The sequence below is a fragment of the Convolutriloba macropyga genome, chromosome 3, assembly GCF_964194025.1.
Source record: "Convolutriloba macropyga chromosome 3, txConMacr16.3, whole genome shotgun sequence".
In the NCBI taxonomy this organism is placed as follows: domain Eukaryota; kingdom Metazoa; phylum Xenacoelomorpha; order Acoela; family Convolutidae; genus Convolutriloba; species Convolutriloba macropyga.
The window spans coordinates 22,074,556-22,081,593 of record NC_134470.1 but is presented as its reverse complement, the minus strand read 5'-3'; positions in this window follow the sequence as shown (position 1 = coordinate 22,081,593).

The window sequence follows — 7,038 nt, the reverse complement described above, 5'->3', positions numbered from 1 at the left end:
ATGATTTTAAAAATTGTTTTTTTCTCATCGCAACGAATTAAAAGTCAACATCGAGTTCATTCATCTAAATTGGAGTCCATCTGACACCAACAACATTTAACTTCTCATACTTACCTACGTCATAAAAAATACCACCTTATTCATATCAGGCTTGCATCCCTTTTACAATTAATCAATTTTACTCCCAAAAAACATTGGCAGCTAATTGGGTTGTCACAAAAAGAGCAAGTTCAATTAGTCGTTAATTACGAACTGCTGCATTTTGAAGCAAAAATTGACTTATTTCAACAAAAATATTTTTTCTCTCATTATTGAAACCCAGGCAATCTAATAGGACGATCACCAAGGTTTTGTTCAAAAATAAGCATGGCTCAGATAACCAAACGCTACGTTAATTTGAGAAAAACAATTAAAGTTCGTTTGATGGCTTTCTCACGACGCAAAAGAATTATTGTTCCGACCCTCTTGAGGGGGGAGGAACTATATACTCAAATGGGTTTTTTTTTGTTCCGTGAATTTTCGCCGCTCGATATATTCATGGTAGAGAGTTGAGACTGGTATCATTAGAAAGCTCGTCCAGCGTAGAATATGGAATTAAAAAGATTTTACTAATTTTCGTTTTCTACAGGGAGTTATCGAGGTTTAAACTTCTGAGAAAAGAAGAGTGAATTCACGTTAATTTTATTCACATTTTCCGGAATTTTTGACTAAATTTTCGTCAATTTTGCTAAAATTTGTTATAATTTTAAGAATAGTGTCGTTGATTTTATTTTTGAAGACGAACAAGCATTGTTGATTGTTTTGATTTAATTTTTTTGGTCAAAAATCTGGATAAACATTTCAAAATTTAGCCTTTTTCATCAAAAACAGCACGAAATAAGCTACTTTAGTCCACTTTGATTGAATTTGCCGACAGTACACCCCCAAACAACACTCATACAATCTTTTTAGACTCAGAGGGGGGCTATTTCTACTTGAGAGTCCGCTGAGAGTGCACTGTAGTTAAAACTTTGCCGTTTTTTGTTCACTTTACTCGTTGATTATCAAAAATGCAGAAATTATTTTGAGTTTTCAACTAACAAATTATCTATATCTACACCATTCGAAAAATCAATTGTTCCTAAAGGACAATAAGTATTAGCAGGGCTAGTTTTGGGCCATTCTTGGACTGTTACAATCCAAAAAAAATCGGTTGTAATCAGTCGGTCTTTTTTTTTTCAAAAAAAAAGACTTCTTTTGAATAATAAAGAACAGAACATATCAAATCAAAGCTCAGGAGTGATAGGTCCAACCAATTCGCTTGCTAAGCAGCTCCAAGCTAATGCATTTAGTTTTTAAACTGAAAGTTTATGGTCGTTTCTTTTTTAAAAAATAATTGACTTTTCAATAAATAATGGCTTAATTAACTTTTCCTCTATTTTTTTCTTAATTTGTTCAAATTCCAGCTTAGTGTCAGCAAAGAAAGACTGCTTTTTCTTTCTACTGATTTAACATTTATTCTCGTTTGCAGTTTCAAGCCTGAAGTTAATGTTTTCTGGTTTTGATACTACAAGATTTCAGATTTTTGTTTGTTTTGATATTTGCCAGTTTTTCACGTTTTCTAATTTTGTCACATTATCACATTATTGACCGTTCTCATGTCACCTTATTAGCATTCAGAATAAAGCACAATTGAACCTATTAAAATCCCGAATAATATACATCATCGTTTTAACGGCCTCGACGCCTCTTTCTTGAAGAAATCAATTGAATTTTTTTAATTTTGTCTCTAACTGTCATTTAGACTTTGTCGTTTCGGTCGTATGAAAATTCCTGTTTAGTGATAGCTTTCATTGGCTTTTCATGGAAGAATAGAAGAACCTTTATTCTGATATTAGTAGATAGCTGATGACTTTCATGACTTTGAAAACAATCGTTTTCCAAAATTTAAAAAAAAACTTTTTAACTTCGCAATTTTGTTCTTTATATGTTTCTTTTTGTTACCTAGTCTCGTTAGTTAATTACAGGTCAAATATGACATTATGGGTGTCAAGGGAATAAAAGGGATTGGTGTCCCAAAATCTTTGTTTTAAAGAATTTGTTATGACCTTACTGGCTTCGACACCGGTTTTTCACAAAAAAAGTAAATTAATTTGATTTTTGTCATATTTGACGTTCTTTTTGTAGATGCAAGAAATATTCTGGATAATTACAGGTCTCGAGGGCTTCCTTTTCAAGAATAAACGACTCTATTTAAATAGCTCTTTTTGTAATTAATGCCTTTCATGACCTTGAATGTAATTTTGTTTTGAAAAAAAAAGTTAAAAGTATTACATACTTTAGCACTTCGCTTTTTTGTCTACTTATTACCTAGTCTGACTAATGAATGGCCACGTACTAAATTATAGCTGTTTGAAGAAGACGCAACCAAATATATTTTGAGTGCCAAAATTTGGCTTGACGGTTTTGACAGCGTTTTCTGGCAAGTTTCAATTGAAATTTTGTTTGTTCTTTGTTGTTCTTTTTAGCCGCTTTAAAAAATGAATAAGGACAGGTCCTAATGCCCTTCTATAGAAGTAGTAGTAATCGTAAATTTGTGGTAATATTACTTGATTCCAAATGGTATTTATTACTTTGAAGTTAACTGTTTCAAAAAAATAAGTTAATTTTTTTACTTTACTGTTTTTGTTCTTTTTTGTATAATTGTTACCAAACCTTTTTATGGACTGGTCGCATATGTTTTCTGGTGATTTATAAGTTATATTTGTTTAGTTTTAGGTTTATCTGACGGTATGTTGACTTTGTTATTAAATTTAGTTTTTAAGAGGGACATAAATTTCTTGATGTAATTAATGTTTGTTGTTGTTGTTTGATTTTGCTGTTCGTCTTGACTCGCTTTCTTAATATTGACATATTACAGCAATCTAATGCATCAATTTTTACTCCACTGAGTTATTTGCTTTGGAGGCTATCTTATCGTTCATACAGAATTTTTTGAAAAAGACTTGGGCTTTTTTGGGATTCGCAAAAAATAGTTTTTGGGTTTTTCTATCTGTTCCTCATTTGGTAGACAATTATGCCAAAATTGTGGATGGGCGGGGTCGGAACCTTATGTGCCATCGCACATTACCGAGCCGCCTTGTTTGCTCAGTGAACATTTTTGTTAAGCCATGCCTGGCGTTCACTTGTCTTAGTAACCGTCTTTCCATCGACTTATCGGTAGTTCAAGCAATCGGTAGTATGTTTGAGAGGATGTATGAAAGGTTCCCCTCATCAAAAAGTGAGATTTATTTTTCTGATGGACAAAAACAATTTCTTTCTCCAGGATAGTAGTTTGAAGGAGTGATATTACGGAAGGAAATTCCAATTTACTAGATCGAGAGTTTAAACCATCTGGTTACGATAACTCGCGCCTAAAAGTTATGATTAAATTTATCAGCACTGGTGGGAGGTCCAACAAAATTGTTGACATCTATGACATACCATAACGAATGTCTGGTCGATACTAAATAGCCCAAAAGATTCCTGCCAACTATTAGGCACATCAGTCGTTAATCCGATAGGATACAATTTTAGTGTCAGCTCTCTAATGCTGGCAGAAAAGAATGTCGGGGTAAAACAGGAACGCGCTATTGCAAATAAATTTCAACTTCTTTGATAAACTTCACGGACGGAGTTTGAAGAGAATTAAAGTTAACGTCAGAAGAGTTGAAAATGTCCCAACCTTAACAAAAAAATTAACACATGTAAATTAGAGTTCAAGGAGATAACATGCAGGAAAAAACGTTTAAAACAGGAGACATTAAAATAGATCCTCCTGTTATTTCAAGAAATTAAAAACAGCTCCGAAAAAGACATCTCATCTATACGAGATCTAGACTCCACATAGACCGTAGGGGAGTTTCCTGAATCAATATAAAGTAGTCAGGACAAAAAAATTGTCGCCAGCGCGAGAGAAAATATCGGAGATGATTAAACACAGCGGATCGAAGTCATTATTTTAAACGACTCGTTAAAGTTTAGAGTAATCATTAAAGTCTGCAAACGAAAGCGTTAAAGCCCTCCAAACGAAAAATAGCACAAATTTTAGGTCTGTTTCAATAGAATCACCTAAATACCAACCAAGCAGCCAATAGTCCAGAAAAGGCACTGAAGAACTCGAAAAGCATGTACCTCCTAAATTATAAAAACTCAAGCAAAACCCAACTAAAAGGCATAATAGGATTATTCCTAATTTAGAAGGGTAACATTAGAGCAAGAAACGGGATAATCACACAAAACGCTTTATGTATTTTTTTTCGATTTGTGTTGCGTGATCAACTGCATCCTACCCTAGCAAAAAAAAATTTTCGCTTATATTATCGGCTCAAAAGACCAAACGCAACTTTGAGACAAGAAAAGCACAAGTAGATGTCGGTACCTTGACGCGCACAAAACTTTTTGCTCAATTTGCAATTTTTTTGTTAAACCATGCCTGTCTTTCTTTTGTCTTTGTGAGCGTCTTTTCAGCAATATTCTCGGCAGTTCGGTCGATTAGTGGCATGGTTGAAAGGATATACAAAAAGGATCCCCTCATCAAAGTGCCGGAAAGTCAATTTATTTTTCTAATGGACAAAAACCATTTCTCTCCCAGGGTAGGCTTTAGGTTTTGTTTCAAAAAAATTCTGCACAGGTACGAAGTAATACAAACTTGTTAACATCTGAGGAACACATTCATGCTCTTAAATGTTACCAAAGACTGCCCAGTAAAAACAGCAATGCTATTGCAATAACATTTTAATTTCTTTGATACGCCGCAGAATTTGAGAAAACAAATGATATCTGCAAAGGGGTGAAAATTTTCCGGCCTCAATAAAACACTGATTCATGTATACTTCAAGAAACTATCATGCAGGAAAAAGTTAAGAAAAGATTAAAACAGATCTCCTTGATATTTCAACAGAAAACCAGCAAAGAAAAAAGCTGAGCTGCACGAGAACGCGACTTCGTGAAGACGGCGGGAGTCTCGAATGAATTACAATGAAGCATCTTCTGAAATGTTCCTGAGAACAAACAAGACGGATGACGTTACTCTACGGATTGTGCATGGCGCAGAAAAGTACCACATTCATAGTAGACTGCATTGGTAGACACGCATCAAAAAAATAGAATTTCTGCTATTTCGTTTTAGCAGGCTCCAAAATTTTTTTTTCGAAAAAAAGCTTTTTATGTTCCACAATTTTTGTCGCATTAGTCCGGTGGTCTTGTTTATGTATTTTTGCCTGATGGTTTTTTCGTCTGACGATTTTAATTTTTGTCCTCAAAAACGCGATAAAGAGGTAAAAACATTAGGGCATTAAGTTGCTGAGCAGCTATCTTAGTAGTCTGTAAGTATTCGATTCAACGAAACGGTCTGGGGGAGACACAACTGTGAGAAGGGCAGTTCTCAATCTTAGGAGTTTAACTCTTTCAGTACTCCCCTCAGACGCCACATTTCCTGACCACTAGATTTCGAGACAAATAACCGATCATCGCTCAGCTCCAGCTGGATTCTAATGAAGCCAAACGTTCCCCGGTTGTTTGACGGCAATTCGCGCGAAGTTAGTCGGTTATGTTGTCATAAATTTATTTAATGGAAAAATAGCTCAACATGAGTTCCGTTGTAGACTTGAGATTTAAACGATTGAATTTTAAAAAAGTATGATTGCGCTTCATCACTCCATACTGCCTCTGCTACAATTCTGATAGACCTTCAACAGCGTTTGAGATAGCATTTGTGCGCAGTTTTTTGTTTTATTAGATTGCAAAAAAAAAATTTCGGCTACGACAGTACAACAGTTCTTTTTTCTGAAATATTGCATTGATTGCGCATAATCAATCCATCCTCTCTTGTATTATACTTCTACGAGAATGTCTACAGTTTTCAAAATGATTGAAATTGTTACACAAGAAAACAATGCACGTTGGATTCCGAAAAAAGACTAAAATTTTTCCTTAGAGGCCCAAGAAACGAAGAATAAAAAACAAACATCATCTGTTTGGCAAAATAAAAAACCAAGTTGCATTTGGAAAATTTTTCGCCCAAAGTATTCTTTTAACAATACGTTGGATTGAAAGTGATGTAATAACATATCATTTCTTGTAAACAATAAGTTCTCACATAAAATTTTCTTAAAGAAACCGAATAAAAATGAAAAACCGCCAGCGCGAAAGAACTTTGGCCTCAAATCATTGATACCAGCTCTGAACAGATGTTCATTAGTGGACATTTTCTTGGCTATGGAAGCAATATTTTTGTTTAAAAAAGCAGCAAAAATTGTTTTAAATTAATCGAATCAGATATTTAGAGAATAAGAAAAGAAAACTACCAAACGTAGAAAGTCAACAAACTTCAGGAATACTACGAATCACCAAAAACAAATTATAAAACGTTAAATTTTTAATTCAATGAAATTAGAACAACTAACTGCAAATCGAAAAATTCGAGATCTGAAAAATCATTGCGCAGTTATTAGAAGGTCTTTCATAACTCACAAAAAAGCTCAGTTTCCGCATTATACGTGCTTTTTGCGCTCAAAAATTGTTTTATTAAAGACTCCAAGTGTTTCTCTTACGACAACTTCCATACAAAAAAAAAACAATCGTATTGAAAAAATTCTGAGCCGTTTTGGACATTAATCACAATGTCACGTTTACCTCAAGAAAAAAAGTTAAAACATTCCCGGCAGATTAACGGAAAATAGCCGCCGTTGATTCCAACAAGCATGATTGGGATTGAAAGAATAGAAGATATTGAAAAAAAAAAGATTTTTGTACAAAAACATTCTTTAAGTCCGATTTATTTTGATGGCATTTCGTAGTTGAACATAACGTACTTCTGTTTCTTAGAGAGAGGCTACAGGGGCTACTATCAATACCAATAAGCATTAGAGATGGTAACTAAGACTTATAGGAACGACGTTCAAATTTTTTATACTGACTCTGTTCATTTTGAATTGCTTTGCTGAGCAACTGATGTTCAAAATCACTTTTAGCAGAATGAGAGAAGAGAGAAACTAGCCTAGAGAAGTCAAAAAGATT